This window comes from Miniopterus natalensis, chromosome 2 (assembly GCF_054644295.1).
Source record: "Miniopterus natalensis isolate mMinNat1 chromosome 2, mMinNat1.hap1, whole genome shotgun sequence".
Lineage (NCBI taxonomy): Eukaryota > Metazoa > Chordata > Mammalia > Chiroptera > Miniopteridae > Miniopterus > Miniopterus natalensis.
Genome location: NC_142082.1, coordinates 135,947,026 through 135,958,931, shown reverse-complemented (window position 1 = coordinate 135,958,931; position 11,906 = coordinate 135,947,026).

The window sequence follows — 11,906 nt, the reverse complement described above, 5'->3', positions numbered from 1 at the left end:
GGCTGATTAATTTAAATGCGATTATGTTCCTCCATACAGCTTGCAATGAGGGATTTCATTTTTCTAATCAATTCTTATTAAAAATAGATAATCAGAGAAAGACTGTACTGTGGAACTTCCCACAGTTGTTTATATTTATTAGATTTTTATGTTCCTTTTTGACCAATTGTTATGGACTAAATGTTTGTATCCAACATCCCCCCAATTCATATGTTGAAATCCTAACCCCCTATGTGATGGTATTAGAAAATTGGGCCTTCGGGAGGTTGTTAGGGCATGAGGAACCCTCATGAATGGGATTAGTGCCCTTGTAAAAGAGACCACAGAGAGCTCTCTCTTCCTCTCAGCCATATGAAGATACAGGAAGAAAATGGCTGTCTGCAATCGAGAAGATGGTCCTCACCAGAAACTGACCACGCTGGCACCCTGATTTCGAATTTCCAGCTCCCCAATCTATGGTATTTTGTTGTAAGCCTAAACTGGCTAGGACATGAATCATTTGAGTTAGCTAGAAAAACTGTAGATTGGTCCTTAATGAAATTATGGAGTGGACAAGTTCAAATTTCATTTACAATTTCAATGAATGGTACACTTAGGTGGTATAGTAGGTTGAATCATGTTCCCCCAGAACTCACATCCTCTCAGAACCTTAGAAAGTGACTACTTATTTGAAAATAATACCTTAGCAGATGCAATTAGTTAAGGACCTTGAGATGAAGTCATCCTGGATTTAGGGTGGGCCCTAAATCCAATGACTTGACCAAAGGAGAGGACATAAGGATATACATAGACCATGTGAAGATGGAGGCAGAAATTGACTTGATGCAACAAGTCAAGGAATGCCAAGGGCCACCAGAAACTGGAAGAGAAAAGGAAGAATTCTTCCCTAGAGCCTTCAGCATGGCCCTGCTGAAACCTTGATTTTGAACATCTGGTCTCCAGAGCTATGAGAGAATAAATTCCTATTGTTTTAAGCCACCAAGTTTGTGGTAATTTGTAACATTTGAAAACTAAAACAGGTGGAGTGATGACATGGTAACTTCTCAGGTTTCTAATGTCCAGTGGTTCCTGGTACCCAGAGAATAAGGAGCTTCTAAAGACTTCTGAGGACTCACTTGCTAAGGAAGTTTATTACAGTTTTTGACAATCAGAAAGTTGCCTGGTTTTGATGTAAAGAATCTGACACTCAAGGTCAGCTCAAACAATGGTCTAAGTGTTCACTATATATATGTGAGACTTTGGCCACAATTTAACTCAAGTGTCATGCCCAGCATTCCATTAGGCAATGATCCCCAATATCCTCTCTTTATGTAAACCCTTCTTTTTCCTCTTCTTCTCAGAGATATTTATTTATAAATATTTTTTTGTTGATTTTAGAGAGACAAGTAGAGAGAGGGAGAGAGAGAAGCATTGATTGGCTGCCTCCTGGATGGCCTCTACAGGGGATTGAGCCCACAACCCAGGCATGTGCCCTGACTGGGAATTGAACCTGTGACCTCTTGCTGCGCTGAACGACGCTCAACCAACTGAGCCACCCTGGCTGGGTTCAGAGACATTTAAATGGCATTGGAGGTGCAGAGAGGAAGAGTCAGGGGTATAAACCTGACATAATCCTTGAGGAGAGGGTTTACACAATAGAAGCCCCATGACCACCATTAATTTACATAGTAGTTATTTATTAAAAGGTTATTATATGCTGGGCACTGTGAGAGATACTGGAGAGGGCTGACTTTCTGGCTTGATGTCCTTGGGTTTTCTGTCTAGGTCCCTGTGATCCATGTGAATGATTTCTAAGCCTTTCAAGGTTTCCTCTCCTCTATGGGAGGTATCTCTTTGTGCAAAGTGATGCCTTGGGCTTTAATGATGGCCTGTTAGTACCTCTCTGTGACCTTAACAATCTATGTTATGACTCTAATCTTTTGACTACTTTTTGTGGCATTCTGGGCATGTGGCTGATCTGTGCCCTTGGCATGCAGCTTTCTGTCTCTCACATCACAACCTTTGGTGCAGGGGACTCACAGAGTACTAAGAGCCGGCTGAATCTTACTGATTTTGTATCCAGTGTCTAGGCCAGACACACTCCATATTCCCTGGGACCCTGATCCTCTTACTCTTGGAACCTAACAAGAATGTCTCAGAATTCTAAACTCCATCACATTATTGCATACTTTAGGAGTTTCTTCTTGGCTGTCACTCTCAAGGGTATTTCTAATTCTGGCAAAGATGCAGACACTAGAAAAATATTGTTGTTACTGAGAGATGAATGTGCCAAGAAGTAAAAACCACAGCATTCTGGGAGGCAAAACAGTTACAACCTAATTATATACATAGAAGCAAAGAGGAAAAATATGGATACTCATGGTCTAGGAAAGGAAATTCATGGTAGGGGAGTAATGAATGTGAAGAAAATGGTTCATTATTGGAAGAAGGATTTCAACTGAAAAAGCCTGGGTGGCACTGGGTGGGGCCTTGGAGACACGAAGACTTGGTGAGCCTAAGTCCAGGGTGAGCCTAGCTCAGGCATGCAGTCTGGCTCTCTTTCAACAGGCTACTCAGGGTCACATTTCATCTGTGGAGAGTGGGACTTGGGTCCAGCCAAGAGCCCGCCTACTGCCAGGCGCTTGAGGAGGCAGCGGGAGGAGGAATTGCTCAGCGCTCTGAAGGGCAGAATCGTGATCAGGAAGGATCATCCTCAGACCGCATGATGGTATCGGAGGCGCAGGGCTGACCTTTGCCCAGTAATTGTATCTGTAGGAATCTGTTATTTCAGAGTCAATTGACTCTTGTGCTACCTTTATTTCAACTTAATGGAAAGCCCACTATTGATTGAGATCACCAGACTTCTCAGTTTGACATTTAAAGGCCTCTACAATTTGACCTTTCCCTTTTTTTTTCATGTTCAGTTCTGAGTATATGCCTCTATATATCTGTCCTCAGTCACCCTCATCCACTCACCCTTTCCCAAACATGGCCTTTAGTCAATTGATGCTGAGCCATTGCTCAAGCTATTCCCTTTACTTAGAATGCTTTCTCTTACTTATGCCTGCTAAAGTTTTATACGTTCTTTATCTCAGCTTAAATCACCTCCCCCCCATTGGCCCAGTAGAATTTAATGTCCTCCCATTTCAAGTTTCACAATACTTTGAATGTCTGTTCTATAATGTATCCCATTTTTGTCTTGTGTTAAAGTTATTTTATATATGCTTTGGTTTTCCTATCCAGTTTGGAAGTTCCTTTTGTTTTTGTTAAATACAACACCATTATGCCTAGGACAGTTTTGCATACAGAGACACTCAATAAAGTTTGTTGTATTGAACTCTCTAAAGTTGAGATAAATTACAAATGTGATTGCACATTGAATATAGAAGACTGAATGGACTTCAACATTTAAAATACTGTCTGGTATTTATTAACACCTGGCACAATTTCCCTGAAGTCTTCAGGTTCTTTTTCTTGGCTCCACCTCACTTCACCACAGCCCTGGACTTGTCTTTGGCTTTAGCTCTTCCTTCAATCAATCTCTGGAGGGCCCAAGGCACACCCTTTGTGGACCCTGGTTGAGCCTCTGCAGCAGCAGCCTGGCTCCCTTCGTCAGCCCAGGAGGTGCCTCCGCCCTTTCCCCACAACCACTCCTGGGAATTCTGTTCCCTCTTTTTCTTCTCTGTTAATCGTCTTTTAAGATGATTTCTCTCTCTCTTTTCTTTTGATCAATGTACCTTAGAGCGTAAGAGCCAGGGTTGTATAATGGGTAAGAATGTGTATTTTGGAGTTCTAATATCAGGGCTGAATTTCAGCTCTGCCCCACTGTGCATTATCTCGGGACAGGTGTCAATGGTAAAATGAAGGCAATAACACGTTAACTCATAGAGCTCTCCCGAGGATTAAATGAGATGCATGTGGACACTTAGCAAACAGCACCTGGCACATAGTCAGATACTTAAAATAGTGGCTGTACTACCATCCTTTGTCTCTTTGTCTACATACTTGGTTAAGAGTATTGTACTTTTATTTGTATTATATCTTTCATTTTTTATTTTTGAGAACCTTTTATTTCTTAGAATTTATATTATGTTTTGTCTTTCAAAAATAAAGTAACTGTGTAAACAAATCATGCACATTCTAAACAGAAAGAAAGATGAACATGTTTTTTATACAAAGGGAGCCTCTTGATCTGTGATAGTCCTTTCTCGTTCCATAAAATAGTTCAGCGAACATATTTATAATATGTTCAGTTTAAAAACAGTATTTTCACCATACCTGTGAGGTAGGTGAAGGATGTACTTACTATTAATCCCATTTTACAGATAAGAAAATTGAGGTAAAATGTTTAGATCAGATCTTCTGACTTCTAATTCTGCATTTTTAATACTTTTGTTATAATTGGTTAAGTTTTCAGCTCCAAGAGGAAAAGCTATGTTGGGATTACTTGTATGGATGAGTGCAAGGAAACAGATCTGTTATGTAGAAGAGGGTGCCTGGCTTTAGCAGCAGTCAACAGAGTTCCCAGACTCAAACTACAGAACAGGAAGAGACTTGACAGATCACCAGGGACACTCAGCAGTGTGAGTGATGAAGGTGACTGACCACACTATCTCGCTTCACCTGTTTTCTCCACATGGGGAAGTTTTGCTCACTTTTTGTGATACTACGCATTATGTATTATATATTTTAAATACAATTTACCTTATCTCTTTTCAGTGTTCCCAATTGATACTTAATATATATTTGAAAGATAAAAGCAACCCCCCATCTTCCTCTGGGTAATCCCTATTCTTTTTTTTTTTTTTTTTTTAATAGTACTAATATCTGAGGCCTCTCATTTATATTTTCATCTGGAAACTAATGCTCTCACTGTGGAGCTATTCTCTTGATTTTATACTAACTTTTCTGAAGGAAGGTGTTTTGTTATTGCTCCAGCATAAAAGGGCAGAGATAGAACTTAGGCATTAAGAACAACCTTACTCTCGAAGCACACCAAAACAAACCAACAAATCATCCACCCGCAATGCGCTGGGCTTAGTAAACACAGGGCTCCTTACTTAAATCCTCTCGTGTTTAAAAGCCTTCACAAATGTTAAATGAGTAACTCTCAAGGCAGCTGTTTCAGATAAGCCCTTGGACACACATTCTCTCAGAACTTTGGAATCCAAGGCAATACTGGAGACTCACCAGCCAGCCTGTCGTCCTGTCCCTGGATTATGCATCTCATCTCCAAATAAGGCCCGAAGTGATGCAGGAGGTAATCAATAGAAGGACTTGGCCATTGTTCAATAGATGAAGAAAGTCTAATGAACAAAATACAGGGCTGGGAGCTGAGCCAGATCTGAATTCCAATCTTCTCTTAGCCTTGTAAGCAGGAGCCTAAGTAGGTGATTCCACTCCCAGAGCCTGTGCCTGTAACTGCTCCCTTCTGCCCCGATCCTACTGCTCCAAGCATCCTACTCACACGGGCTGATGGCTGATGAGACCAGGAGAAAAAGGCCTGTAGCAACAGCGTAGACCAAGGAAGGTAGAACCTGTGTTTTTCATCGTCGTCTATCCCTTGACCCTGCGTGATTATGTGTGTGTGTATGCAAGTGTGTATGTGCACACTTGTGTGCATCTCTCTCCCTTGGACTCTGTTTATTGATTCTATTTCTGACCTTTAACACTCCAACATTCATTCATTCAATGCCCATATACTGAGTACCACTGTCTGTGGGGAACTGTGCTGGTGACCAGGAATGCATATAACATATAAGAGGAAAAAAATACGTAAGAAGAATCTCACCCTCAATTTTTAATGACCCATTAGACAGAAAGGTTTTTTTGTTTTATTCTGTTTTGCTTCTTTTATTGTGGACACTTTCAGGCATGCAAAAAAAGGAAAAAGTGAAATATATCAATGTACCTATTATTCAACTTTAAAAATTATTTATGTGTCCGATCTTGTTCCACATTTTCCTTTATTTACTACTTTCCAGCACACACCTACACACTAGATGATTACGAGGTCAGTCCCAGGCACCCTGCTGTTTGAACAGTTCTGATTTCCTCACATGGAGAATGAAGAGAAGACTCCCAATGCTCCTTCTGTTGGTGCCTAAACGACGTCCCTTTATCTCTTTCAAGTGTTGGATTTTGGACATTGCAGAGGGCTGCTGAGAGAACCTCAATCAGACCAGGCTCCCAAAAGAGCCCACTTCTAATGCTTGTGTTTTCAGAGAACCCCACACTTTTAGCAAATTATGAGAAAAGGGCCATGACATCAGGCCTGGGTGTGGCGTGGGACAGAGCCAATGTCTGCGCTGCCCTGCAGTGTATATGTGAGCCGGCGAGGGCTGCCCTGCATGGCCGGCTGTCCATGTCTTCTCCTGAACTCCCTCCCAGCAACCTCCCAGGCCCCTTGGACCCAAGGTTGACTAAAAGTCTCAGGTTTCTCCTGAGCTGGACTTTGGGCCACTACCACTGTGAGCTTTCTTCTTGCTCTGTCATTAGGAGTATATATCAAGGTTTTTGCTTAGCTAAATTGTTCAACTTTTATGAGTATTATAAAACCACAGGGCAGAACTTTGACATCTTCATTCAGTTTTATAGCTCTGTGTAGGCAGTACTTAATAAATAATAGAGACAATACTGTTCAATTGATAAAAAATAGATCTTACTATACAGAAAACATTTGGGAACCATGAAGATTAAGTTACAGTTTATTATGTATATTGTAATTCAATCATACTTCAGAAGGTTTAGCAGTAAGAAATTGCTAGAACTAGAAGAGCAACAACTCACCCCTTTTCCCTTACCAGTTTTGAGGAGCATATACAATAATCTAAGAATAAAATCAAAACAAGGGGAAAATGGAGTGCACATGCTTTCTAAAGGAAAAAACACCAAAGGTATAATTTAGGAGAAACAAATGCATGATGCTGTAGAGTAAACAAATTTTGGAAATTGTTTCCAGGTGTCACAAGTGAGATTAAAAGCTGTTTCTAGATGTTAACCTACAAGAGTTGTTTACCCAATAGCAAAATGTTTGGGTATCCACGCACCATTATGGAGACATGCGGCTGCCCTGTATGAAGACTTTCAAATACCCGGAGCATATATTTTCATTGCTCTATATCTTAGCCAGGGGTCAACACTCCTCTGCGAACCACCCAAATCTGAATATATATCCTAGAAACTCAGGTCTTCTAGCCATGGCTCCTCCCCAAACTTAATCAAGATTCCTTTACCTCTCTCCTTTGCTATCCTTTGCTTTTTACCTCTGATCCTTTTTACTCTGTCAAAAAGGAACCTCATCTAGATGCTCTGAGGCATCCAGTCATAGCTTTAATTCCTGGCGTTACTTCTGCCTGACTTCCCTGTGTCTCATTGCTATAGTCACAGATGTAATATTTTCTTAGGCCCTTCATGTGAATGTTAATGGAACAATCCAGTTTTTATCAATAGCTGTCACCCTCTGTGGCCATTTCAAATTTACAGGTCACTTTTGCATATTTCTGAATGTATAGGGCACAAAAATAAATTGGAGTCTATTAATTCCATTGCTCTTGTACACCCAATCTTATGTGAATTAGGTTTATAGGATTAGACAAGACGTATTCGATCTTGTTTTCTTGGCATGTATAATGGGCATTGGATTTTAGCCTCTGTTCTATGAGGTGTTCCTTGGTGGCTATTTATTTTCTCTCTTTGGAATGATTAACATGAAGAACCATTATATCAAGACAAAATGTTCTCACATTGCACCATCTTGTACCCCAAGGGTTTTGTTCTGTTGGGAACATGAAGCTCAGCCTTAGACTTTCTCCCATCATGTATGAAAATACTAGCTAACATTTTATATAGTGCTTATTATTTATCTGATATTCACTTAATCTTCACAACAATGCAATGTGGAAAATACTGTAAGTTTTGCTCATCATATACATGAGAAAATTGAGTGACATGAAGGTTGATTAACTGGCCCAATGTCACATGGCTCATTTAGTGCTGATGTAAAAATTCAGATCAGATCACTAGCAACCATGTTCTTCTTTTTTTTTTTTTAAATATATCTTTATTGATTTCAGAGAGAGGAAAGGAGAGAGGGAGAGAGATAGAAACATCAATGATGAGAAAGTCATTGATCGAGCCCGCAACCCGAGCATGTGCCCTGACCAGGAATCAAACCCCGATCACCTGGATCCTAGGTCGATGCTCAACCCCTGAGCCACACCCGGCCGGGCTAGCAGCCATGTTCTTGACTCCTCACTGCTCTGTATCTGCTGTGGTTTATGAAGTCATGTGAAGGCCACAATTCTTGCAGGCTCAGATATAAAGTGTGGTAAAGTTTCCATCTTGCCTTATAGAGAGTGAACTATGATGCTTAATGGAGATGCCAAGGGGAGGGGAGTTTTAAGTTTCTCATAATCTCTATCAAGCTCTGCCTCTTCCAACCTATACCAAATAAATATGCCATCCAAGAAAAAAGAATGTGCTCGCTATAAAATGTACCATCAAAAGAATTCCTAGTATTTCATTCCACAGTGCTGCCTGAGGCCCTCCTTTATAGACATTCCAGAGCCCCCTCTGCTTGCTTTACAACAGCTTCAAAGGTTACAGATGGGCTCACTGCTCCAAAAACAATACCTTGTAGATCTTTGAAACTCGAAATCTGACTGTCTCTTGGTGCATTCTTAATTAATGGTTTCATGAAAGTCACATAAAAATCTGCTTCTAAAGGGTTAGGATCTTTGATTAATATTGAATTTAGGCACTTTCCTATTTCTTCATCTGTCGAACAGATTTTTAACTCCTGAGGAAAACGTCTAATAACTTCTTGAGTCAGTTTCTTTGTGCAAAGTTCACAGCCGAAGCAGGTGGCGCGGTGCGAGGCTGCGGCAGCGAAGCATCCGCAAGCAGCCGCGCCTTCCACGAGCACGCGGGCATTGGCCCAGGAACAGCGAGCCTTTCCTCAGAAGAGGGCTGGATATCACAACTTAGGATTACCTCAATTAGCAGCTGCTTTGGAAACCCACAGCAAAAAAGATTATTAGCAAAATGCTCTTTCTTTGCCAGTTACGAGTGGCAGACTGGATTCTCCAGGTATGGAGATTAAATTTTCAGAATGGGCTTTCTGGGGCCTGCGATTATTTGCTTTCAAATATACACGTTTCTTGATTCATGCATTATTTATGGACTGTCATATTTCGCACAACTCCCAGGAACCTCAGGGAAGCCTTCAACCCATTGATTGATTCCATATTGTGTCACATATTACAATGACTGTCTGCTTCATAGTTCTAAATAAAAATTTTGTTCTTTTTTTGTTAAATTTACACTTGGACATGTAGAATGATATTTTCTGTTGTATGGAAAAGAGTGTGCTCACACACACGCACACGCGCACACACACACAGAGCCAACTTCTTGCATGTTTTTATGGTGGTGCCACAGTTTATGAATTGAAAAAATAAACCAAGCAAGAATCTGGCCCCATTTACTACAGTGAGGGCCACTTTCTTCTCTTTGTTAAGTGTTACTAGCATATCGAAATACAGCGAAGTTATTACTAATGATTCCTGGCAGAAAACAAACGGGCACAATTAAAATTTATCATTTTCCCTTTATCAATAGATAACAGATGGGACATTAGCATTTATGAGCACAGTAGGAGTCATTAATAAAATGAACCAATAATAAAGTTGATAGTGGAAATGTCCACAGGCCTATTCTACTGGTTATTAATCCACATTAGCCAAGGCATTGATAGCTACACACTGATAAGCCATACCTGAAATCTGTTGACAAAAAACAAGTTGACAAAAAATCCTAGAATGATTTGAAACTTAATTATTAAGAGAATTGCATTCACTTGGAAGATGGTAATCGATAACAACAGCAATTCAACTGGAAAAATTCTGCCTATATTGAATATTTCCAGTCAAGATCATGGTCCTATAAGTATCAGGAAGGATGCAGAGGTGAAAATGTTACAGTCTCTGGGCTCCAGGAAAATCCACATTCTGATTGATCGCAGGGATCGATTTGAGTCATTTTGTATTGACTTGGGGTCTTTACATAGGATCTTGCCTCTGCCAGAACTGACTCTTTTCAATGTATTGCTAAGGAAATTTTATTCCCCTATTATAATGGATGCATGCAATATTATTTTTATTGAAATTCTCTTACCCAAGCACTGGATTCCTGGACATTTGCTTGACGATGCACTTTGCTTTCTTACACCCAGGCTCAGAGCTCTGTCCTCTTATGTTTTATATGTAGACACCCTTGGACTCTGGCCGTTGGGGAGTTTTATTCTGCCTTCTTTGGTGGGAAAAATAGCTTCCTGTTTGGGGTCTGAGATAAAAATGAATCACCCATTGGCAGATATATATATTTCAGGACACTTCCATTATAAAGTCATTAAGTCTCCTCCGTCCCACCCAAGTCCTGGAGACCCAGTGTCTATCCTTTTAACCATTTCCCCTCCACATCATGTAGGCTGTGCAAGGCTCTGATTACTTCTTAAGTTGCTTATGCTAGAATTCTGTTAAGAATATTTCCATTAAATTAGGTCTATCTACTCACTTTTGGGGAATGAAAAGGATACTAAACTTCCCCTCACTTTTTAAAAAAAAAGTTCTTATTGATTTTTTAGAGAGACAGAAAGGAAGGAAGAGTGAGAGACACAGAGAAACATCGATGAGATCATCTGCCCCCTTCGTGCCCCTGACTGGGAACTGAACCAGCAACCTGGGCTTGTGCCCTGACTGGGAATCCACCCGGCAACCTCTGGGTGCATGGGGTGATGCTTAACCAACTGAACCACAGCAGCCAGAGCTTCTCTCACTTTTTAGAATTTCAGATTGATTATGCAAAATTCTCAAATCTAAAATAGCAATAAATGCTTGAACTGGTGTTTCTACAAAAGTAAAATTCTTGTAAACAAGATTCTCTGTCATAAATAGATAAACTTTGATATGTTTGCTTATAGTGGTATATATCCCCTAAGGGCCCCAAACGTAACTAAGTTAAGCTTTAAACAGGCAAGTTTACTATGAAAGACTATAGCTAGGAAATATATGGAAAATATAAACTAATTGATCTGAGTTTATTTTCAAACATGGGATCCTACTATGAATGGTTTCAGAAAAGCTTTTCTTTTCTTTTTAATCAATGATATTTAAGTATTCTGGTTAAACATTCTGGCAAGTTAAAAACTCAGGAGCTTAAATGAAGAGAAGTTATTTCAGTGGTGATTTTTCTTTTGTAATCCATAAGTAAAAAGTGAACATTTACTAGTTTAGCTGCTAAACCTTTGTCTGGATTTCTGGCCTAATAGAGGTCAAACCATTGATTCATATTTCACAACTTCTTTAACTTTGATTCATAAATCTTAAAGTTCTCTAATTGCTGGTGGGTAAAGATAGCTTTAGAGAGCCATTTTCTTAATGATGGAAAAACTTTCTGATAATTTAGGTGTCAAACTTGATGAAAGTTTTTTTTATTATCATAGAAGATAGGGCATCTAAATAAATGTGTCCATGGAGAAGTAAAAAGAAGATCTTCATATACACCCTGAACAGTTAGGATTGATTTTTGAGCTAAAGCCATTCTTGAAAGGACAAGAGTACTTGAAAGTAAGCTTTATTTTATTTGTAAATCTCAAACCAGAAGCTGCTTACACAAAGACACTGCAGATGCCTTGGTGAATGGACACAATGAGTGGGAGCGGGAGTTTTTCTTAGAAAGCAGCCAGTTATAAAGGCTCGTTGTGGCTGTTTGCTTCGCAGCCACTCCATCTTAAACAGCCACGGTCTGCTACTGCTTCGCCTGCAGAAGCTCCGATTGCCCCAAAAGAAAAAAAAGAGGCAAAATATATAATGGAGGAAAATGCAGTGACTCTCCATGGCTATTTTTTGATAGTGTAAAAAACCTTT